This window comes from Felis catus, chromosome C1 (genome assembly GCF_018350175.1).
Source record: "Felis catus isolate Fca126 chromosome C1, F.catus_Fca126_mat1.0, whole genome shotgun sequence".
Lineage (NCBI taxonomy): Eukaryota > Metazoa > Chordata > Mammalia > Carnivora > Felidae > Felis > Felis catus.
In genome coordinates, this window is record NC_058375.1 from 205614152 (window position 1) to 205640562 (window position 26411).

Below are 26411 nucleotides of genomic sequence, written 5' to 3' on the forward strand. Positions count from 1 at the left end.
CCTCAAAAAGTCACTCAGTTCAAACAAAGTCTTCTTCCAACACTTGTACAAGCCTGGAAACGGACTTTTGATCATGAAGTGGAGCTCAGTTACTATCACTTCCCCACCAGGAATTATTCCCCACGTTGTACCCCTCTCTTCCCAAATTTTAGAAGAATCTAAATCCTAGAGCCTTCCTCATTGTTTTGAAGGCACGGGGATTTTTTTTCCAGACGCTTCACTAATTGCAAGCTCTTTGACAGAAGGGTTTCATCTTCTGTCACTTCACATTCCAAACTGTCATATTATAAACACAGTGATCAAACAATACTATTTATATCATATAATTGCATTCTTTCACATGCTAAAAATACTTTCGTGTATATATGTCATTTGATTATTTCAGTGACCCCATGAATTTGTCAGGGAAGATGTAAAGGAAAAACACTCCTGTGGTTCTGCCTTTCTCACACCCAATACTTCTGACCCCCGATGTGTGGGTTTTCCACACATCAAACAATTCTTTTATACCAGCTGAGTGTCCTGCAATTTAACTGAATTCTGACACTACTTACCAGGAGCTCCTGTCCAGTCCCAGCATGGAGATATGTTCACCAACCCAGAAGCTCTCCCACCCCAGTACTTTGGGGATTTTGATGGATGCTTTCTTACATAGGCATAATTGATCATTAACTCAGCCCCCAGCCCTTCTCCCCTTCCTGGAGTGTGGAGAGTGGAGTGGATAGTTCCAAGTTTCTAATCATGGCTGGGTCTTCCTGCTGACAAGCCCCTATCCTGAAGCCATTGAATAGCCCACCAGGAATCGCCTGGATAGAACAAAAGACCCTCCTATCACCTAGGGAATTCCAAGGGATTTAGGAGACTGGCGTCAGGAACCGAATCAAAGAACAGATATTCGAACAAAAGAGGTTCCTGGTGCCCTTCTTATCAGCTAGGAAATTTCAATGCTTTTAGGAGCCCTGTGCAAGGAACCAGAGTCCAAAACCGACACATATTTGTGTTCCTGCACAGCAGATATGTATTCTCTTACTCCATATTAGGAAGTGTAAAGTCAAAGCAACTTCAGTAGCTGGCTCTACCTACATGGATGACTCCCAGATCAAGTTTCCGATTCTGAGCTCTCTCTCTTAAACCACTTCCTGGAATCTCCACTTGGCGGCCTTATGGCATGCTCCAGCCAACACCTACCCAAACAAACATATGGCTCCCCACTCCTTCCCAGCCCCGCTTCACTCAAACCTGCTCCTCTTATGGTCCCTTTGTTCACTAACATCATCACTGCCTCCCAATCGCCTAAGCCAGACACCTTGGAGTCTTCCTCTACCCCACCCTTGCTCCACATCCCAAGTCCAATGGAGCACCAAATTCTGCCAAACTGGACCATCTTTATCTTCAGGAATCCTGTGCCTGGCACAGAATCCGGGGATCTTAGTGTCATCACACATTTTGGACGAATCAAATTAAAGGCCTATCTGGCGGTACTGGTGGCCAAAGTGACTTCCCAGGTCACCACCGGGGCCGCTTTCCAAGCCGGAGAAGCATCGGCACATCTGGAGTCCCTCTGTCACCCAGCTTTCCTGGTCAGCGGAGGCTGGCGGGAAAGCCTGAGAATGGAGGCCCTTCTCCTCCCACGTGGGTGGCTGCTGGGGGAGGAAGAACTAAGCTCTTCCACAAACGCCTCTGCCAGCCACACCAGGCCCTTCGCACGTTTGCCAACCCTGCTCTTGTCGTCGTTGCTGCTGTTGTTGCTGTTGCTTTGGCATCACCGCCCTCAACGCTACGGAGAAGTCTGGCTGCCCTACACACCCAAAATGTCTCCCCACCCTGGGATTTGTAGACGAGGCAGACCACATTTTTTTTTTAATGTTTATTTGTTTTGAGAGAGTGATAGAGAGCAAACAGGGTGGGGCAGAGAGAGAGGGAGACTGAGAATCCCAAGCAGGCTCCACAGTGCCAGCACAGAGACCAATGCAGGGCTTGAACTCACCAACTGCGAGATGATGACCCAAGCCGAAATCAAGTGTTGGATGCTCAACCGACCGAGCCACCCCGGCGCCCCAAGGCACACCACATTTAAGTTGGAAATCCCGGGGCGCCGGGGTGGCTCAGTGGGTTAAGCGTCCGACTTCAGCACAGGCCATGATCTTACAGTTGGTGGGTTTGAGCACCACATCGGGCTCTGTGCTGACAGCTCAAAGCCTGGAGCCTGCTTTGGATTCTGTGTCTGCCTCTCTCTCTGCCCCTCCCCTGGTCATGCTCTGTCTTTCTCTCTCTCAATAATAAATAAAAGTTAAAAAAAAAATTTTTGGAAGAAGATGGAAATCCCAAGTACTGGCCACTGAGAAACTAAATGTTTTGGAGATGCCATGATAGAACATTCTAGAGAACATCCTGAGCAACCCCCATAGATTAAGCCGGGCCAAGAGAACAGAGACGACAGGACGTACTGAAAGTGTAAGCCACTGTCGGAAGAGAGACAAGACAGACTCTAGTGCCCCAGCTTAAGCCTCACCAGGTACTCAGGGTCCCCCCTCAAATGATCAGTCAGCTGCTCAGCTTAGATCTACAAAGAGTATAGGAGTGCATAGAATTTACTTTCTTCTAAAGCTAGAATACTCTGCATTTGACTCTTGCAACTTCGCTCTAGGAAATACTGGGAAATGCATAAACCATCAGCTACATGTACTGAAGTTGACAGGGAAACTGGGAAACCCAAGGGAGGCAACAACAAAGTTTCAACCACAATTTTGGTCGGAGGTTAAGGAGGACGATGTGGGCTGCAACAGAAAAAGAGCACATAAAAGAAGGTGGCATTTCAACCAGCCTGAACCCAGGGTCTAGCCCACGCTGTGCCCTCAGTTCACGCCAGTTTGGGGAGAGACTGACCTTCTCAGGCAGCATCCAGCCTGCCAAGCGAAACACCCGCCCGCAATGCCACAGAGGACGACAGTCCTTTTCACCTCTGCAGGCGAACAGGAGACAGGCCGTCTGGGGACTATTCGGAGAGCAGCACTGCTTGGTATTTTTCAGTGTGCGTCAGAGGACACACACACACACCTTTTGACATTCCAGCACTGCTACGACCTACACAGAAGCTAACGGAAAAAGAACACGGCAGAACTCTATCCCTTGAAGTCTCAACGTTGAGCATTGCCAAGAGGTTAAATTATCCGCATGAATCAGGATGGCGTATGAAGCAGCAAGAGACACCAAAACAGATCAAAAGTGAGCCGCCAAAAGTGGTCTGAACAGAAAAGCAGACACATCTATCTCTTAGGTCTTCCTGGTGGAAAGGTTCACCAGCACTTGAGTGGGGAGTTAACACCAGCCTTAGACCTTTTGCAGGGTTTGGTGTCATTTGCTGTCTATACATATGTACCTGTTTACATATGGAGAGAGAACAAATATGTACCTGTTTACATATGGAGAGAGAACTTGATCTTAGCCAAAAGGCCAAGAAGCGATTGAGAGAGAGAGAGAGAGAACAAATAAACGTCCAATAGATTTGCGTTTGTGTGTGCGTCTTTGTGTTGATGCAGCATAAACTGAACGGAAAGTCATTCCATAGACTGGTTTCCGTTTGGCCCGGCTAGTCCTCTTGTTGTCTCTGCAAACTCTTTGCCGGGGACGTCGTTGGCGAGTGGCACATCACACCCGCTTGAGACCCGGAGTCAAGATGTGCTCCGGGAACAGGGGACAAGTAAGGAACACACGGTGCAGATTCCCCTCACCCAGGGCTCTTCCCATCCGGCTGTGACACCCATTGTGGGTGTGACAAAGCATCTTGAAAGCGAAGCTGAGGAAGGGAACACCTGTGCAGAATCACCTGGGCAAGAGAAGCAATGATACCTCGTGGTTATGGACCGCCTTCCTTCCAATGAGCTTAAAGCCCTATGAACATTATCTCATTAATGCTCTCAATTACCAGGAGGTACCAGGGGCGGGGGTTGGGGGCAGAAAAGCATTTTCTTTAGACTTCGAGCTGAACAGCAATGAATGCACAGTCTCCAATCTGTTTCTGAGCCCTAGTGGTTACTGGTGTTTCACTAAAACCGTCTGGGAAGCTGTCAGACAAAAGGGTTAAGTGACCTGTGAGGCAAAACATGTGTTTCTGGGGAGGATACTTCACAGTCACCATCTCACGGTGCCATGTATTCGTTCATACTTTCATAAAGCGACGGCTATTTTTTTTTCCAGAGTGGGTCTGGAGTGAGGTAAATGCCCTCTTGCCGTGTGCCTCTGGAACATTTCTCCTCCCTCAGGAATCCCAGTGCTGTTGAAGCCCACATCATCAGACCAGTCCCATTGCTACCGTCCCCCATAGCAATAGTCTGGCCACCACCTGGCTATTACCCCTTGTCCTCTGGGGTTTCCATAGTTTTCTCGTTTTTGCTATTACCTGCTCTCAAGTTTAGTGACTTCAGCAGCCACATGGATGTCCTCAGGAATGATCATTCCTAGTGTTGGCCCCACCAGGGGACAGCCTTGGACAAGACCTCTATGTATCACCTGGTCTTCAAAAGCCCCACTCTACCTACAGGGCCATGATACTATCTTGGTTCTTCTTGTATTTCTGAGAGCTCAGACAGCCTTGGATGTTGGAAAGTCTGGGCATCCCTTGTCCCCAGGAGCCTGTTACCTGCGAGAGGACCACTGGCCTCTTCTGGGAAAGTTCAGGAGAATATTTAACATATAAACTGGAACATTCTTGACTTAATCCGTTTGGGCTGCTACAGAAGAACACCACAGAATGGGCAGCTTATAAACAACAGACACATTTACTTCTCAGAGTCCTGGAGGCTGGAAGTCCAAGATTCTCAGGTTCCGGTGAAGGGCCTCTTCTGGGTTGCACACTGTCAACTTCTCACTATGTCCTCACATGGTAGGAAGCTCTGTGAGGTGTCTTTCATAAAAGCACAATCCCATTCAGGGAGGCTCCACCCTCATAATCTGAGCTCCCCAAAACCCCACCTCCTAATAGCATCGCATTGGGCACTGGGATTTTGACACATGAATTTTGAGGGGACACAAACCGTCCATTCAATCCATCCGTTCAAGACACAATCCATGGCAGTTCTTCAAGGCGAACCAACCTCCCCTTCTGCCAGTGGGCTCCCAGTCTATCAATTGGCTTTGATTTTGAGAACTGGGTAAAGAAACTGCAACTTCCCGTTTCAGCACTCACAGTCTGATGGCCTATGGCTGGCAGTCATGTGAACTGAGCAGGTATGAATGAGATTGTATCGTTATCCTATATTCCCCTCAGTGATTTCCATCCATTCGGAATAAAGCAGACTCCTATCCATGGGAGACTAAGTATTCGTGATTGGTGGTGGCCTCTCTTCAACTCCTTCCCGGTCTCTGCAACCCTCACACACCAACACTGGCCACCTTGCTCTTCCCTCGGCCTGGAATAATTTTTCCTCCACCTTACCCCCATCATTTTTGAGCCAATGCTTTCTCTTTCTTCATAGTATTTAATGCTACCTAGCATTGTGTGTGTGTGTGTGTGTGTGAGAGAGAGAGAGACAGAGAGACAGAGAGACAGAGAGAGAGACAGATAAGTGTATGTGTCCCCATGAGGGGGGATCACTGCCTTTTTACCTCTGTGTTTCTGGAACACAGAACAACAATTGTCACGTCGGCACTCAGTTACAAAGAGACCGGGGACTCTTTAAATGATGATTTAAGGTGAGACCAGAAGTGATATGATCACCACGAGGAACAGCAAACATGTTACACGATATGAAAGATAAATATTGTTAAAGCCAATAAAACGTTGAAAGGAAATCAGAGGAATTTAAAAAATTAAAAGAAGAAAAGAAATGCAAACAAAAATGGTTTACTTTAAAATGGAGATATTTCAGAATTGAAAGGCTCTGGAGATTAGAAGGGTGTCCTAAACATTCTCCACCTCCAGTCAGTGTCTCTGATGAGTTGAAGGGTGTGTAACTGGTCACTCTTCGTTTGCTAGTTGAATAATACATTGCCTTTGTGACACTTTACAGCTTAAAAATGCTTCTATGTGAATTATTTCATTTGATCCTCCAGATGGCCTTGTTGAGTTTGTCAAGCAAGTATCCCACCCCCTGTATCCCAAACACTTTGTAAACAGGTTTCTGTGGGTTGAGAGCCTTGTCTGAGGGACCTGGAAGTAGCTGATAGGAGGCAAAAAGGGGATTTTTCTTTTTTTTTTTTTTTAATTTTTTTTTTCAACGTTTATTTATTTTTGGGACAGAGAGAGACAGAGCATGAACGGGGGAGGGGCAGAGAGAGAGGGAGACACAGAATCGGAAACAGGCTCCAGGCTCTGAGCCATCAGCCCAGAGCCCGACGCGGGGCTCGAACCCACGGACCGCGAGATCGTGACCTGGCTGAAGTCGGACGCTTAACCGACTGCGCCACCCAGGCGCCCCAAAAAGGGGATTTTTCAACAGGTTTTTGGGGTGTTTTTTTTACACTCCAAAATCTAAGACATTTACATTCTGCTTTGCAATTACAAACACCTATTGTGATTTTTTTAAGTAAAAACCTCAGAAATTACATATCAGAGAAAATTCTGTTTCTATGAAAAATGTCTTATATACAATTTTTTCAATTATCCTAACATAATCTGTATTTACCACAAGAGGGCTGAATACAGGGCCCCGTGCTTAGTTTTCTCCTTATCAAGAAGAAGCTGGGTTTTTTTTTAATGTTTATTTATTGAGGAGTGGGAGCAGAGAGAGAGAGGGAGAGAGAGAATCCCAAGCAGGCTCTGTGCTGTCAGCACCAAGCCCCACGTGGGGCTCGATCCCATGAAATGTGAGACCATGACCTGAGCCGAAATGAAGAATCAGTCACTTAACTGACTGAGCCACCCAGGCACCCCAAGAAGAAGGTGTTTTTACAGCTTGAAATAAACTTGAAGGTTCTCATTGCAATTAGAAAATTACCAGTCTCGATGTTCTAGATCCCCAGTTAAGTTAGTAGCTATTTCATCCAAACTGATTTTTGAGTCATTCTACTGAACAGCTTTGCCATGATTTGTTTCTTTCTCATAAGAATCATTTTTATCTTCTGATTCCACATTTCAAGCTGAACAGCTACAAATGTTTATTTGCACAATATTCAAAAACTACAACTCTTTTTCTTTCTCGTTTATTAGGTGTAAATATATGAAAATGATTCCTTTTCTATCTTTTAGCATTTCTTTGTATAGAGATGTAAGCACCTTGGATTGATTCCTCTGGAGGCTGTTGTTCTACAGGAAATGAGACGTTTTGTCAGCCATTTTGAGTGTAAGCTATACTCTCACTTAACTGTTTTTCACAATAAAAAGTATTTTTGTTCACTTTAAGGAGAAGACTTGAGGAAAGCAATCTTGAACACAGAAAATGTCTCCACAGAAAGGAGTTTTGCATGTTTTCACTCAAATGGCAACTTTAAAAAAAAAAAAATTATATTCTCCTAGTGAGTCTGAAAGTAGGTAGTCCAAACTAAACTCTCACTATGGATGAATTGCCAAGGCTGCAGGGCTGATGGGCCCAGATTCTTGCAGGCCTCTTCAATGACCTATTAAGGAACTTGGCTGTTTCATAGGATCATCATTTTCAGATTTCCAGATTTAACCTAGGACTCCGTCACAAACAACACATGCTTTCTTCCCTTCAATGGCTGGCGAAGGTTACCCATTAGTGGACCTGGCCTTGGTTTTCGATCGTTACCTGTTATAACCCCTGACATTTCTGCCTCTCCGTGACTTTTCCAATAGCTGCAAAGAACACGTAAATTCCACGGAGCCAAAAGGATTCAATCAGCTCTTCTCATTGTAGCGAAAATTAGCCGTGGCTCTAAACCAAGGCTATTGAGTAGAGACTGAGAAACTTGTAGGAATAGATCAATATTATTGTGGAAGATTGAAGAATTGTAACCAAACAATTGGATAGAATTCTGAAAATCAAAATGAGTGAGAAAGGAAACATGATCTAAAATCTGATAGAATACATGCTAATGAACAGAAACAGAAAGAAAAATACACACACACACACACACACACACACACACACACACACATCATAGTGTCATATAATTTTTCCAAGGGTTTCAAAACATTTTCTCACTCATATTCTTCAAGATATAGGAATTTCTGGGTATGTGCCCCTCCACCCAGAAAGGCAATCTACTATGGTCGATTTTTTACTCATATTTACTGTGGTCACATTTTAGAGCACTACGGTTTAGTGCTCTAAACTTTAGAATGCATGCTTTTTCCACATTAAATTGGCATGTGTCTTACCATAAATGGCATCTTACAATTAAAATTGGAAGCATTTTACTCCTTCTCAATGGAATGCACACTACTGGGAAAGAAACAATGTGAATCTTAGAATTAAAGGCTTATTAAATTTGCCAAAATATCTCATTAGAAAGGAACCAAAATATTAAGAGTACGATCAGCATCTACAACAGCACCTTGCATCCAGTACACCTCTGTTAGATGATGTTTGTGGGCAGTTGGATAGGTCCCAATTGAATGTTTCAATCTGCAACTTACAAACACTGAATAGTGATGATGCTTTTTGTCGTACCTAATTAAACACAAACATAGTGACTGTGTCTGCTGGTTGGGAAGCAGGGTTTTCCAGTAGCTCCTATTTTTCTGTGGCCAATGACAATAGGCTTAGGGTGGTTAACACAGACACAAAGGAGTAAAGGAACAAAATTGCCACATTACATCATCTACGGCCTAGTTCCCTATTTCGTGTACGTTTGACCATGCCATAACATCTAACTCAAGAAAATGAGGATGAGAGAAATTACCCAAGTCAGAGTTTCTCACCACAACACTGCTGACATTTAGGACTAGATGAATCTTGATTAGGAGTGGAGGGATTGTCTCATGCATTATAGGATGGTTAGCAGCGTCCCTGGCTTCTACTCACTAGATGCCAATAGCATCATCCTCCCCACCACCTCCCAGTTTTGTCACCAAAAAAGGTCTCCAGACATGGCCAAATATTACCTGGGGTGGGAGGGTGGAATTGCCATGGTCGAGAACCACTCCTGTAAGGTCTTTTGCCATGCTGTAGTATTCCCAGAGAGTCAGATGAGGGATACAGATAAAGAAATACAATGAACAAATTTAAGACACAAAATCTCCCTTGCAAAGATAGAAGTGGTCTGAAACTTCAAAGATATCTTCAAGTTTTGGGGTTGCCAAAATTCCAGTAGACTCAAGATTAGGGGAAAAAATATATATATGTACATTATATGTACATATATATATATATATATATATATGTACTATATATATACATATATATGTACTATATATATATATGGCATTTGAATGTATAATTGGGAAAAAAACACAACATTTACCCTCAAATTATTTTTAAAACAATGAAAAATATATTAAAAAATAAGTGATCAAAAGGGCATCTGAAAAAATAAACTGATCTGTTTGGCTGATGGAATTGTAAGTGTTTTTTAATGATTGTGATTCATGCCCTGAGTAATTAAATATGTCCTGCTTTTGGTTGTTTGAGAAAAATGAATAAAGATCAATGTGAAAGGGTCAGAATGATTCAATTTCTAGCATTTTCTAAGTGATTCCTAAATACCAGACACAGAGCTTTATGCTTTATATGTATTGACCCATTTAATATTTACAACAATCCTGAGAGTTAGCCATCATTTCCAGGAAGAAAATTTGACTTGCCCAAGACTACACAGTTTGTAAACAGCAGAGCCAGGATCAACCTCTGGGCTATCTGCCTTCTTACTATATCATTTCTGACCACCATAGTCTACAGCAACCATGTTACCCTGACAGCCAATATTTCCCTATTTGAATTCTATATTCCAGCCAGACTGATGCATTTATAGGTGCTAGCCATATTTCTTGCATTTCTCTTTCCAGGCCTTTGCTAATACTGCCTTCCTCCTGAAAAATTTACTTCCCTATATCTGTCTGTTTCCTAAACCATATCCTTCCTCTGATGCTTAGTTTGAGGTCCATTTTCTCCATGGAACTGAGATTTTTCTACCCACAGTGATCTCCCTGTTCTCTGCATACTTTTTACTTCTGCCTAATTAGACACTTGTTACAGAAGATGTCAATTTCTAACCTCCTGATGACGATAACGAATATGTAGATACCCTTTAGGAAAGAGTTGTATGTACATGGTCTCATTTTATCCTGACCACAAACCTGTTTTCTGTTATGGTCATTTCACAGATGGAGGCGTCTAATGGTCAGAATTAACTGGATTGTTCAAGGATCCACTTGATAAGTGGTAGACCAGAATAGAACATGAACGGAAGTCTCTTAACTCCATACCTCATGTTCTTTCTTAAAAACCAGGACTTATACCCAGGTGTGTATAAATACGTATAAGTCAATCTCACCAATTAAACTATGAGTTTCATATTTTAAGTCCTTCTCCTTCCCTCACTCTTACCCCAGTACTTAACAAGCACTCAGTAAGTACTTAGTAAGCATTTAACAAATACTTAGCATAATCATTTATCAGTTGGATGATTTTGCCTCCTAAACGTGAGAGCATAAAGCAACAGTAATAGTCACAGACTGCAAATGAAGAAACAGTATTAGTGAGATTAGGGGATCTGAAAAGTGTCCTGTCAACCGAAACCCCAATCTACCTGCATTTGGATTTCTGCTGGAACTCGGCTGCTCTTTTTCAGATATTTCTACATATATTTTTCCTCATTTTGTCCTAAAAAAAATCCTATGGCGAATAACTATTTTATCCCCATTTTAAGGAGAAGAAGATGAGTTTAGAGAGATTAAGTAACAAGTAGAAGTTTGAAGGAGGTTTCAATCCGGCAAGCTAACTCGACTTTTAATAGTCCTTCAGTACAGAAAGCAGACAAACATCTCTAAGACTTGTGTTTATACTGGTATGTGTATATAATACATATTATATATATATATATATATATGTATATATATATATATATATATGTATATATATATATACATATATATATATATTCCTATGTATGTACCTTCTGTTTATTTTCAAGTTTTCAAAGCAGATCTAATTTCTAGAATATCAAATTTTCTGATGTCGTATGTCAACAGCACTTTAGAAGTTCCCAAGCAAAGGAGATTGCCAGAGGGACAAATGTCAGATCATTTGTTCTTGGCTGAAGGCTCAGGAGCTGTCTCAGAGAGCACCAGCTCATCAGAGAAAATGACTGTCTTGATATTTCCCTAGCCGGGGTGGAGGAGGGTCAGTGAAGGCCTACTGCAGCATGGAATGAAGTTCATTCATTCCCTTGAACCAGTCTGCCCACCCTGGCAAGACACATGACATGAAAAATGCAGGCGCCTTCATCGGGCCAGTATTGTTGGTAATTCCCAGTTGTCTGAGAGCTATTTGGCACACTCTCAGGTAGCTGACATCTAAACAATAAGTAATCTGGTTTTCGGTAAGGTAATTACTGAGCAAACCTGCCTGGTCTCCAGACCTAAGGGGCGCATTACGACATACTGAACAAACGGCACACCTGAGTAAGCTTACAGTCACTAAAAAACTATTATCTTTAATCACAAGAATATGTCAGAATTCTTGCTTTATTTGTGTGCAGGCTTAAACCACTTCTCCAAAACCACATTGTAGGAACCAGCTCACTCTTTCTTATTTAGGGTTGTGTGGATCTCAAAAGTGTTTTTTACCTATAAGTTTAGCTCAGGACCATACCCATGAGATTGTGGTCCAGATTTACAACCCCCCAACAAGGGACCACTCCACCCAAGGAGACCCAAGCCTGGGAATCCTTGACCTCATCACCGAGTGGTCCTGTTTGAAGAAATCGGGCTGAAATTTCACACCAGTGTTTCCATCACTGAGCATCCTGTCAGCTTTTTTTACACATATATAATACAGAACTACCTGCAAATATAGTTATTTCCAAGGCTGGTGGAGAATGGAAATATTTTTTCATCAGTGATCATAAACCTCTTGACAATGGAGAATTTGACTAGTCATTGATCAAGTCATTGACTAGTCAATGATCACACCTGAGAAATTTTCAAAACGTTTTGTTCAAGTCAATCAACTTAGAAATGGTAAGTAATTTCTAGAACCAGCTTACCATTGTGGGGAAGTTTATTATACATACTTGTGAGGTTTACAAAAAAATGAATTTTAGTGTGATTCTATAGTGTAAGAAGCAGGTCCAAATCCAGGGTACCGAATTTTCTTAAAAGCAATTCTATCTCTTTTAGATGATGTTTATCAACTTGCTTAATCCCCCCATGCCTCAGTATCCCTCCTCTCATTAATTAATAGTATATTAGTTGAGTCTTGTATGTACCATACTGTAGTCTAGGCTCAGCAGATAAAATGCCTAAAGAAATGGGAAAAAAAAAAAACAAACCCTGCTTCCGAAAGCTTATGTTCAAGTGGAGAAAAATGTACATGAACAAAGACATATAGTGTGTCAAATAGTGGCAAGTTCTTTGAAAACAAAACAGGGAAGAAAGTGGAAAATCCCAGTGAAGAAGGACATGAAAATGATTACAGTCTTCAAGAGGGCTGCCTGAGATGTCTCCTGAGAAGGTGACATTTGAGCAAAGTCCTGAAAGAGTAAGAGAGTAAGCAATGTGGATATCTGGGGGAGAGCATTCCAGAAGGATGCAGATGGGAAAAGAAATGCAAAGGTCCTGAGATACAAGGATGCCTGGTACATTCCAGAAGTGGCAAGGTGGCTGGCCAGCGTAGCTGGAGCAGAGTGAGCAAAGAGGAGACGACAGAGGCCAGATTTTGTTGGACCTTTTAGGTCATTATAGGTATGTGGGGTTAAAGCATTAGACTTAGAACATCAGAGTTTAGAACATTTGTTGTCAGCAGCATGCATGATCAGACTTGCATTTTAGAAGGTTCAGGGTAGTTTCTGTATGGGGATGAGACTACAGAGGAGCACCAAGTCAATTGCTTACTCATCAAAGGACATCAAGTAGCTACCGTTGCAATAATCCAGGTACAAAACAACCATGGCTTGGATTAAAATAAGATCGGTGAATGTTGTTGGATTCTAGCTACATTTTTGAGGTAGAGTCAACAGGATCTCAATGGAATAAGTGTGGGATATGAAAGAAACCAAGGAGGACTCCAAAGCTTTGACATAAGGGACTAGAACAGAATTGCCCTGTACCAAGGTAAGGAGCACAGTGTGAGAAGCCTAGTTGCCAGGCACCCTGGAATTTAGTAGTTCAGAACGGGACATGTTGAGTATAAATTAGACATCCCAGTGGGCAAGATGAGTAAATAGTTGGTTATATGAATCTAGAGTCCCGGAGACAGCTCTGCACTCGAATAATGAGCAGAGAGATAGCATTTCATATACCCTGAGACTGGATGAAATCAATGGAGGGATGGGTAAGCTGCCAAAATTTAATGGTCTAAGCAATGAGGGGGAAGTGGAGAAAGAGCCCGAAAAAGAGCTGCTCAGGACACGGTAACTATCTGAGAGCTGATGACAGTGTGTCCAGGAGGAGGGAGTGGGCAGCTCTATCAAGGTGGACTGAGATGGGGACTTGGAATTGACCCTTCGAGTAGCGACACTGAGGTCATTGATGACTTTAGCAAGAGTCTTTTCTTAAGAGATTAAGAGGAAAGGGATTAAAATGGATATAGGCCACTTCTTTTGAGAAGTTTCACTAAATGGGGAGCAAAGAAAGGGGTGGTAGCTGAAGAGGGGTGTGGAGTCAAGAGAAACTTTTTATTTATTTTTTTATTATATGAAATTTATTGTCAAATTAGTTTCCATACAACACCCAGTGCTCATCCCAAAAGATGCCCTCCTCAATGCCCATCACCTACCCTCCCCTCCCTCCCACCCCCCAACAACCCTCAGTTTGTTCTCAGTTTTTAAGAGTCTCTTATGCTTTGGCCCTCTCTCCCACTCTAACCTCTTTTTTTTTCTTTTTTTTCCTTCCCCTCCCCCATGAAAAGAAACTTTTTAAAAACCAACTTCATTGAGGTGGGATATACATAAAACTCACCAATTTCAGGTGCACAGTTCAGTGAGTTTTGACAAATGTATATACCTAAGCAATCACCACCATCATTAAGATGTAGAACATTTTGTGCCCTTTTCTACCATTCAACCTCTTACCCCCAGACCCAGGAAACCATTTATCTGCTTTATGTTACTCGAAATGAAATTTGTCTTGAGAGTTTGACATAAATGGAATTATAGGATGTCACCTTTTGTGGCCAGCTTACTTTGCTTAGCATAGTGTTTCTGGGAATTATCTGTGTTGATTCATGAATCAGTACTTACTTCCTTTCTATTGCTGTGTGGCATTCCATAGTATGGATATACCACAATTTGTTTATCCATCCATCTATTGATGGACATTCAAAGGGTCGTTGCACTTAGATCTTTGAGGAATAACTCTGCTAGAAACATTCACGTCCGAGCCTTTTGTGGATATTTGTTTTCATTCAATGGAGAGGGGTTTCTTTAAGCTCAAGGAAATTTGGAAACCATAATTGTAGTCACGGTGGTGATGAAATTTTGAGTGTGTCATAAAATCTCGGTACTGCAATGATATAGTCACTTGGACAAGAAATACGTATCATTCATCTATAGTCATTTATTCAGTATGCCACTCTAGTAGCTCATGAAGATACTGTCCTTGCCTTCAAGTGACACACAATCTAGTGAATTAAATAAAAATATAAATAAATGGGATAGGAATACACTCCGTAAATGAATAGGCACTAAACTCAAGGGACGTACTGTCCAAAGAGACAAAACTGGCCGCTAGAATAAGTTGGCTCAAAAATGTTTATAGATAACGATACAATGAGTTATATCATGTTAAAGAATGAATATATCAATGTTCAAGAAAAGTCAGGTAGGATGCATTCCTAACTCTGAAGACTATCACCATGTTCTTCATCATCTGCACACACCATGCTCCCCTACAAAGCCACTTCGGATGCAACTATTAGCAAAAGGCAGCCTTCCCATGACTTTGGTGACCAACCACTAGTGTATAAAGGAAAGAAGTTTAACCTGTGTCCTTCCTTGTTGTGCCTGATTCACTTTGCGCACGATTTGTGATAACTTTCCTAACTTTCTATACTTTCTATATTCCACTTCTCCTTTTGTAAAATGTGAACACTGACATCTGAGTGGGGTTAATAAAATGTTATCGAATATACTATATTTCCTGACTGCAAAGCCAAGCATGAGAACTGATGGCAAAATACTAGCATGAGAACGTGAGTTTCTCTGTGCCCCCGATGGTTTACTATCAAAACTATACACGTTAGACCCCATTTCTTCCAACCTGCTAGGAATGGATGGACCAGAGTAGACTGGCATCCTGAGAACTGGTCTGCCACTTCCAGTGAGGCTTGGGTGTCGTTAGGGGCTGGCCTGATGCTCACAGCTCGCGAGCATGGTGTTTCCTGTTGGGCATCGAAGATATTCACAGAACACTGATCTCAGACACAGTCACTCTGAGGCCGTGATAAAGTGAGACAGAACAAGAGCACATCATAATTGCATCTAAGTACAGAAAAAAAAAAAAAAGGTCATTCTGCAATCTACAAAATACCGACTATTCCGGTTGCTCCTGGCTAATTGGATTGACTGCCATTTCTTTGCCAATTACAGCTTCATCCTTGCTCTCACTCTCCTCCCTGTGGATAAGACTATATTATCCAGATGCCTAATCATAGACTTGACCCCGCTTTCTGACAAAAGCCACTCCAGACCGAACCCCTGCTTCCCTCGACCCTCCCCTAAAGTCATCCAACCGAAGTCCAGAGTCTATGGAAAGTCCCTTCTGATACCTTCTCACCAAGACATCCCACAAATCCTCACGGTCTACGTCTTTCTCCTCGTAATGATCTGCTCAACTTGTTTGCCTACAGGTGTGTCTCTGATGGTCTTCGCCTGGGGGACCTAGAACGTACATCTGCCCCAGCGTTTTCGGTACAGGAAAAGGGACGCAGGGCTTAAGATGTTACATCTCTCAGAAGTATTAACACTTGACAAAATTGCTCTTGCTTAAAAACCTTCCTGAGACAAAGAGGTGATTCCCCACCGGCATTAGCACAACATGCCGGCAAACGGCGGAGAGGAGGTAGCAATAGGGGGCCTGGGGATATCAACCAGACATCCCACTTTGATTCCCCCCGCACAACCCCTGCCTTCCCACTCCTGGCCAGTTACAGACACGGTCCTGCCTAGACTCTGAGTCAATCAGCCCTGACCAGGACAGGGATTAACACCAGTGTGTGGAGCCTGGAATTCATCTTGCCGTCACAGCCCCAAGCACCGGGCTGTAGCTCTCAATTTCCTGCTTAGTATTCCAGTCCACTGCTGGGTCTGGAGTGTTGCCTAGAACCATCATAGCCCATTGGGCAAGGATCCAATACCTTGCAGAGTCCTCGCCCTTGTCCCTCCCCTGGAAGTTGTAGTTTGCTGTGTCTATTCCCAGTCGCTGGCAGCGGCACCATTCCAAATGTGCTTGTCCTCAGGAGCCGTGACGTGGCTGACCTTTCTGACACTGCAAATTGTACCACTGGCTCTGGAGAGGGCGCTTCAGCTGAGGAAGCTCCCCAGTCCCGGTCCCATCTGGTCCTGGGTTTCTCCAACACTTCCTCTCGGCCAGTGCCAGCATCCCTCACAGCTGAGCCCACCCAGGTTATAACAGCCCCAGCTCACCAGACACAGTTTATTCATATGCAACTGGACACCTTCCTTGGCCATCGCCCAAAAGGGAAAGTTGCTACAAGAACCACCTGCTGAGTCTTCAGGACTTCCAGACATACTCTCAGGTTCAGGAAAGCAACAGGAAACAGGGGAGGGTTGCCTCCTCTCACATCAAGGAGTATATGGCGAAAAGGAGTCTTTATTCCTATATGCCTCAATCCCTTCCTGGGAGCAAATAAATCCAACGTCAAAAACCCTGTGATGTAAATACACATTAAGAACTTGATCAATATTTTACTATTGAGTAATGAGTGGATGTCTAATGACTTCACGGTAAGTACTCAATAAATATTTGTTCGACTAATGAATAGGTCTGACAGATGGGAAAATCGAGGCCCAGTTTCTGTGGCTATCGCTCAGGGATCACTCAGCCAGCCAGCATAGAGTTGGAACAGGACCAAATTCTCTTAGCCTCACTCCAGTATTCTTTCTTCTAGAGCAACATCCTTATTAAATGGATGTTGGTTAGTTCATAATAGCACAAACTTTGGACTTGGTTTCTTTACTGGTCTTTTATCTTTAAGATTATTGAAGACTGACTAGTTCTTGGAAGCTAATATTGGCTACTTAAGCACTTAGTCAAGAGATATCATATATGCACTCCAATTCTATGGCAAATTTGCGATAAGAACCCATCCATTACCAATAATGCATAAACATTTTAACCATGCAAAAGAAAATTTAAATATTAGATATTATTAAAACTTGGAGCTTTGTCATGTCCTTGAGCCACAAAGTAGAAAAGGGACGTGGGGGAAAAGATGAGCCTTGGATGGGAGAGACACAGAAAAGAGATGGAAAGCCAAAGACTTGCCTTTGCAAATTTCCTACAATTAGCCCTACCCTCCCCCCATCTCTTCAGAAAAGGGGGCTTAACAGGGAGAGTACAGGTTACACACCACTGTTCTTTCTGAAATCTCCAAGGGTTGCTGGGAAGAACACAACTCCTATTAAAATGCAAACACCAGCTGTGTTGGACCTAACAATCATTTACACTTTAATTAGAAGGAATCCCTTTAATCAGATGATTTGATTGCCTTGCTACTTCTGTGCGGTCCACAAAAGACCAGCAGCATAGGTATCACCTGGAATTTTATGAGAAATGCAGACTCTGGGGTCCATTCTAAACCCCTAAAGCAGACTCTGCAGCTTGCCCAGATCCCCGGGTGATTCACATGCACGGTGACTCGTGAGAGGCTCGGCAGTTCTAAAAAGGCAAACGTGACCGATGCAGGCAAGAGAGGGTTCGGGTTCCTAGATGTCCTGAAACACATGGGTGGGAGGCACTGCAGAATATGGGAGAAGGCAACAAAGACCTATTCACCTTCTAGCATGTTCCCAAGGACCCGGTGGCCTGCCAACACCTGCCTCCACCAGAAATCACCTGAGTGTGCCATGGATGGCTAAAGCCTGCGAGATTCATCTGACCGTGTTGAAATATGGACCATGTAACAACATATGTACGAGAATTAACATAACTCAAACCCTTGTGATTGGCGGTTAGCTGTTGTATTGGGCAAGAGAGATTACACAACTCTCCAAGGCACCCAAGTTACAGCCCAGGTACACCCAGGTATAAGGAAAAACTGGTTCTCTGGTGCTTGTGAGTATGTGTCCGAAGCTCTGATTAGTGTGTGAGACCCTCCAAACTATGTAAAATGCAGAGTCGTGCAATTAACTAGAGCATGATGAAGAGATGCTACTCTAATGGAATAAACCATTTGTGTTTGCTTAATCCAGTGAAACCAGATTACCTGAATAGTACCTTTTCCAATAGAATTGCCTATGTTTAAGATTCAACTAGAAACAAGAACATTATTTCAGCCTCTACAATCTCTCTCTCTCTCTCTCTCTCTCTCTCTCTCTCTCTCTCTCTCTCTCTCTCTCTCTCTAACCTATCCGCTTGGAAGCCTGACTGTATACACATCTGAAAGCTGTAATTCTGTTTTCTCTGGGATAAAGTTTGAACCTCAAAGGCTAACGACAGTTGAACCGCTTTGGCCAGTAGGGGGCAGTGAAGGGCAGCAGAACAGGAGAAGGCTGCTGACCACAGCACCCCCCCCCCCACCCCCCCCCCCCCCCCCCCCCCCCCCCCCCCCCCCCCCCCCCCCCCCCCCCCCCCCCCCCCCGGCAGAGGTAAGCAAACAACATCACTATTGCACCGCCAGGCTGTTGGCGGTAGGGAGGAGGCAGAGAGGGTCTGATGCACTCTGAAACTAGCTGTTCTGGACGTCCCAAGGTTAGCCTCCAGGCTTGGCTTCCAGGAAGGCCTTCAAACAGCTGTAGAACTCAATGTCACTTGAAAGAATAGCGCAGCCTGTGGCCATTATCTCCCTCCCGCCTTCTTGCCAGGGAAGTGCCTTGCTTCTCCCAGAGGAATACGGTGAAGGTTGAGATCCTGATTGGCCAACTACCCCACAGTAAGGAGAGCCGATGGGATTTGGGGGACAGAGACAGAGACAAAGAGACAGAATGTGTGTTGGGAGGAGGAAATCACCGTTCAACCAAACAGAAAGCCTAAAAGCTTGATGGCCATAATGTATTCATTATTACCTATCTTCTCCTTTGTTGGAAGATGCTTTTTGCCTTCAGGATGAAATCCAGACCCAGCCCTAAGGATTGGTTCCAGGACACTACTTTTGTAAAGATGCCCTGAGGCCAGGTATTTACATTTGAATTCTGGTTTTCCAAATTCTGTGTAAAAATAAAACTCCCCACCCACTTAACTCCCTCCCTCCCCCAGCTCCCCCCTTCCCCAACTTTGTGTCTGTGCCTACTGGGCCAAACTTTTCTCAATATTATTTGTTTTTAATTTTTTTAATGTTTATTTTTGAGAGATAGAGAGAGACAGCGCGAACAGGGGAGGGTTAGAGATAGAGGGAGACACAGAATCCGAAGCAAGCTCCAGGCTCTGAGCTGTCTGCATGGAGCCTGACGCAGGGCTCATACTCTGGAACTGTGAGATTATGACCTGAGCCAAAGTCAGAGACTTAACCAAGTGTGGACCCAGGCGCCCCCAAAACTTTAATTTTAGATATTCAGTCCTGCTGTGCGATTAATACACCCACACTTAACAGGTAATTGTGAGGTCAGTGGGAAAATCTGGTCCCTCACAAACATGCTCTTTCTTCTAGAAATAGCCAACACCTCGTGCATGGTATATACACAATTTCTCATTTATGCATGAAGCCAGAAAAAAAAAATTCAAAATCTGAAGACAGGCTTTTGGAGGGATGCTCATTAAGACATTAAGAACTCTGGGGCACCTGGGTGGTGCAATTGGTTAAGCGTCCTACTCCGGCCTAGGTCATGATCTCCACATTCTGAGTTCAAGCCCCGAGTTCAAGCCCCGCATCGGGCTCTGTGCTGACAGCTCAGAGCCTGGAGCGTGTCTCAGATTCTGTGTCTCCCTCTCTCTGCCCCTCTCCCACTCACACTCTGTCTCTCTCCCTCTGTCTCTCAAAAATAAATAAACATTAAAACAAATTTTAAGAAGACATTACAAACTCCTAATTAACAAAGAAAAGGCTACCGATACTTAGTTGTTATTTTTATATTTTCCTTTAAACATTTCTACCCGTTTTTGTGTTTTCTCATTTCTTAGGCTCTTGAGCCAAAGTCTTTGTACTAAACACATCAACAGAATTTCAATCCAAATTTGTAACACATTTTACAAAGTGCCTCCTTAATATATGCTTCATTAGACTCATATGCAGTAATAATCACAATAAGTACGATTTCATGACTGTTTGTGCCAGAAACACTGCTAGGTGTTTTATGGTCTATGGCTAACACTTTAACCACTGCCCAGTTTGACTTGCTACCTACATTAGAGATGAAGGTAAGATTCCGCACAGGTAGGTAGAGCTATTTCCCTCATGGGACCCATTGCCTCCCTCGTTAATTCCACAAGTTAATAATAACTGATAGTGCCATATCCACTGCAGAGTTATCGCATACCTATTGTGGACCAGCCTCAGATGTTCCAGATGTTGGTGAACATAGTTCACTTACAAAATCGTTGTGAGATGGGGCGCCTGGGTGGCGCAGTCGGTTAAGCGTCCGACTTCAGCCAGGTCACGATCTCGCGGTCCGGGAGTTCGAGCCCCGCGTCGGGCTCTGGGCTGATGGCTCAGAGCCTGGAGCCTGTTTCCGATTCTGTGTCTCCCTCTCTCTCTGCCCCTCCCCCATTCATGCTCTGTCTCTCTCTGTCCCAAAAATAAATAAACGTTGAAAAAAAAAATTAAAAAAAAAAAAGTCCTGGAATAAAGAAGGAAAATCAGGTTAAAAAAAACAAAACAAAACAAAATCGTTGTGAGACAACTCTAATTTTTCCCATGATGTGAGAAAGCCAGAACTCAGCCATACTACTGACAAGTGGCAAAGCCGAGAGTCTAACCCAGATGTCCTGATCGCAGTCTCAATGCTTTGCCATTAAAATACAGTTGTGTCTCAAACCAAAAGTAGGAAGGTCATATTCACGGTCACAGTGTGGCAGAACAGTCTATTTACAAAATGTCAGTGTCCAAAGGAATCTTTACTCTCACAGGGCTTTTCCCAGAAACTGTCACAGCCACACCACCAGCAAGAACTCAATTCCAATCCTCTGCTGCATCTCAGGAGCTCTATGAACTTACGTGAATTTGGTATTTATCCCTTGACTCTCATTTCCCATCAGTCAAATGGGCATATTTAGCTGTTTCTCACCCTCACCTTTAGAAATGAAACTCCATGAGGACAAGGACTTTATCTTGTTCACTCTTCTTACCCAAATGTCTAAAACATGGTATGCACTTCAATACTTTTGTAGAAACATCCATGATCCATAGATCAGATAAGTTCAAATAAGTTCATAGTGTGAAAGCCCTCCACTTACTCTTTCTTCTTCCCATTCTGGTGTGGGATAAACCCTAAGATTAGGCTAGCTTGGCCTTCTAAACGAGTTCTGTTTACACATATAGCTATAGACCCTCTTTCAACTTTTGAGTCTTATCTTTTAAGTACATTTTGAGAACTCCCAAAGCCTTTGGATTCTGAAGATTAGGTGGGTGAAAAACAATTCCCCAAATATTTTAATCTGTGTTCTAGTCTTTGACTTATGAGTTTGAATCAGGCACTTAACTAGCCAAGGTTCTGAAAAGGGAGATACCATTACCCTTTTAAGGGTTATAACAAGTATTAGTTAAGAGAATCTATGAAATGTATGCTTTTACTTCTTATTAAATAGTTGAACTATTTACTTCCTAGATAATTGTTTCTCAAGGCATCTTTTTAATCAAAACTTCTGGTAGTTTAGATTATAAATTCAAGTCATTTTTGACTAGCAATTTCTAGAGTCTGTAATAACATTGTGCAATGCCAAGCACTAACATTCCCTGAGAATGTCTTCTGGGTCAGGTGCTCTCGTCAGCACGTCACCTATACTAACTCACTGCAAGTGCACACCTCTCCTAGGAGATTGGTGGCATAGATAGGTAAACCAAGGCACAGAGAAGCTAAGTAAAAGACCCCAGAGAGTGGGGAGTTGAATCCAAGTAGTTGAATCAGAAGCCTTGACTCTTAATTACCAAGTTATGTGTGTTTCAACTTCATGATTTAGCCATCCCTATAGATCAGAGTTCTTTACCTTTCTGAACCATTGACCCCTTTGGCGGTCTAGTAAATGTATGGATCCCCTCTCAGAGTGAAGTTTGTAAATGCCTTAAGTAAAATACATAGCAGTACAAAGAGAATAAGTTATATTGAAAACATTTAAGTGTTTTATTTTTTAATGTTAATTTATTATTTTTTGAGGGGGGGAGGGGAAGAGACAGAGGCAGAGAGCATCCCAAGCAGGCTCCCTGCTGTCAGCACAGAGCCAGATGTAGGGCTCAAACTTACCAACTGTGAGATCATGACCTGAGCTGAAATCAAGAGTCTGATGCTTAACTGAGCCACCCAGGCACCCCTTAAATGTTTTTAAAACTAAATTTATGACAAAAAATGGATTTGCTTATTTATTACCCACTGAAGAACAATATCAAGTGTCAGGTCTAACAACTACTATCCTTTATAAATGGTGAAGGGCATGTACAATGGTAAAATACCTGATTTCTTTTGGTGTCAAAATCCCAGCTATCGCTAACACTGCTGTGGTTTCTAGCCTACTTTCTTAATTAAGGGAAATGCTAACTTTCAGACTTAGGATGTTGAAAGTAAAGACATCATTTTTTCCTATCCAAATGTGTGGACCCTTTGATTCTATTCTGTTCCTCTTGAACAGACCTTGAGGAAGGACAGTAGTCTACCGTTAGCATTTGCTTAGTGTTCACAAAACTCTCAGTAACACGGTATTTTGAAATAGATGCAACTTTTCCTTCTCAAATATCATTCGATAGTTTTAACTCCGATGTAGTTGAAACACAACAAAATTCACGTATTTAAAATATATGGAAGGGCCTATTTGCTCTGTGTGACTTGAAGGGCTTAGCTCTTTTCTGTTTAGGCTTCATCGAAACTATTTAAAACAGCTGCCACATCATTTGATGTCCGTTACTTAGTGAGAAAAATGGAGGTAAAAATTCAAGCCAGTCTTCTCCAGAATCTATGGTTTGGCCTGATTGTACATTGCTCAGGCAGTACGTTTCCAAAAGCCAGCTCTCCCTTTGCTGAAAGCCTGTCTTTATCCTCTACAACCACTAGATGGCACTGGCTGTCTGCTATCCTTCTTGCTGCTCCAGGATTTCTGCCCCCCTCCTACCCCCAACCCCATCCCCGCCCCCAAAATTGATTTTGAAATGTGAAAGCATATCTGGCAACTTTATCCACAAACACTGAGTTGACATCTCCTTCTGAAGTGAATTAAAGCTTTTTTCATTCTATTTGTATTTTATCTTTTAAAGACCATTACATCATTTTGTTCCTTTGATTCTCCAGAGGCTTTTTCAAGTCCATTAGAACTTTAGCAACTCGAGATGTTTCACACCCATTAGAACTACATTCTCTAAAACATTCTGTGCTTTTCCTGCAGAAGCATAAGTCATGAGAAGCTTTACTTCCTATCTGGGATGCTGGCAACAGGAGTATTGTTAGAGCAGTAAAACGATTCTGTGAAAAGTGCCTTCCTGCCACAGGAGCTCAGATGCTCGTCCTGCAGAGCTTCAGAGAAATCACATTTTGGGACCGATGCATCTGTTGTGGGTCATTAAACAGGACAAGGGCTCTATTCAATAAAAGGTTGAACCAACACACTCTTCAGTGATACGGGATTCGTGAGAAGTATTTTTAAGAGAGTAATAAAATGTAACTGTGGTTTAAAACTGTCTCTTGAAACAAGTACATTCATTATATTAGCAACTGAAGTAACATATCAGCAAGAAACACAACCAAGATATATTCCGAGCATTACTGAATTCCTACTGTTGTATACCCTTGGCGTGAAACGTATTATTGCTGTTAGTTTTTCATAGCTTTGATTACTGCGTGTAAGCTTACATAAAATAAATCAGTGAGTGCCAGCTACTGTATTTATCAGTTGGATCAAAAGGAAGGAATGTGGCTGGTTATCATTGAGGATGTGGTAGCCCCATCCTCTCAGCCTGTGAAAGGAATCACTCTTAGAGCCATGATTAACAGCCCTACGTGTGACTGTGTAGAATCTGATTGTTTATTCTAAATGTGTATACCCCCATTTACCATCCAAAGCCCAACTTGTGTTTAGCTTCCCCAAATCTAAAATTTCATCCAGGATCAATCAACCTTCCAGATGTTTATTACATCTCCTAAAGTTAAGATTGTCACAAATACAAAGATAGGGATTTTCTTTTACCAGCGAGAAAAAGAAAATGAAAAAAGGAAATAAACTCTCAAAGTTCAGGAGGTGATTCTAAATGTTTGTTACCACTCCACTGCTTTGGGCCAAATACTTTTGGATCCATGCAAGGAGAGGCAGGCTGAGAAGGGATGGGCTGACATTCTCCAAAACCCCAAATGCTTGATAGAATGAAATAAGACTGGATCACAAAAGGAATGTGTTTCAGCTCTGGGTTTTCTTTAGCTGAATTTATTTGTTTACTTGAGAAGGACTATCTATTTCCATGTGGCATTTGAGAAGCCTTCGGCTGCCATGTCTAATGTACCCTACCAGTATGCCAAGTCCCAGGGTACCGAAATTAACACACTGGTTGCAAGCAGTGACCCCAGGATTCTCCAGTATCACTCTATGGGCTACAAGGAGGACTTCTCTCCGGGACAGGGAGACAGAGAGGGGGCCAATCCCAGAATGTATTTAGTGTTTAATCTCAGTGGTTCTTTGAGACAGTTAAAGAGCAGTTTCCCCTATAGTGAGAAGAAAGTATGGAACCAACTCAATCCCTGGAAATGCAATATTAAGGGGGGAAATCATGCATTTAAGTTCTAATACACTTGTCTTCTTAAAGTCTTCCAATTTGTTTTCTTTTTCTTTTTCTTTTTCTTTTTTTCAAAATTATTTATCTTCAGGTGTGGAGATGGGTGAACCACATTCAAAGGTTCATTTAGTTAAGCGCTTTTTAAGCTTTGTTTTGACTTAAGTTGGCCACACTCTTTTTCCTCTGATTTTCCTCCAAATTAGCATGGAATTACTGCCTTTTGCCCAGAGAAAAAGAAGTGGCAAATAGTAACAATGATAAGGCCAATAGTAATAATGGTAAGACAAATACGGAACAGAACTTTGAATCTTGAAAGAGTTTACTCATTTTCCAACCAAAGAGTTAGGGTGTGGGCAACAGAAGCTCCGTGTGTATGTGTGTGTGCTTGCAGGTGTTATATGCCACATAAGAATTATTTTATATCTCAGGAATCTTATTTCTTTGGAAAATCGAGCGTGTTGGAGGTAGACTCACCTTTTCCACTATTTTTGGACATGCTCACTAGTCTTTCCTTTCTCTGATTTTTTTTTTTCATCTGACCTGCTTGCATGATTAGACTACAAATCAATCAGTATAACTCCTGACTTTCTGCAATCTTTAACTTTGGGCTCTATGATGATATAATGATCTCACCGCGGTCGGCTTCAGCCAGACAACTCGATCCGCCAGTTACCTTAGCGTGTGCCAGGGGGGTGAACATGTACTACATTTCAGGAAAAACAGGCTGATTTGTTCAGGTGTGAGCAGGGGGTTCTTAACTGCCAAAGCATTCCAGTTCAACAAGACGTTCCAGGAAAATATAATCTTGGAACCAGTCGGTTCAGCTCTAGGTAGGAGAGGCTGTGTAATTGCTCTCAGGTGGTCAAGGCAGAAACAGAGAGAGCAGGGTCTTAGCCTCACAGCAACCCAAGGCTGCCAGGAACAGGTAGGCGGGCTCAGAGCCCCCCTGGAGGAGAAGGTACATGAACCATAAGGGAAGGAACTGAGCCAGGTGTCTTTCACGACAGAAGTTACCAGAAAGTGCCAGGACCAAGTCACGGGCAGAGGCTGAACAAGGCACCGAGGCACTAGGTAGAGGGCATCGCGAGCCTGGATCCGATTGGTCTCAGACTCCCTCAGATCTTATCAGAGCCTCTCTCTGCTGTTTTGCGTTCTGCATTCTTCTCTCTCCCCTGCCACGTCTTATTACTTTATCTCTCATTGGAAAAGGTTTCATTATTTAATGATCTGCAGCATTTCAACAAATGAACCCGGGCCACATCTTTGAGCTCTAAG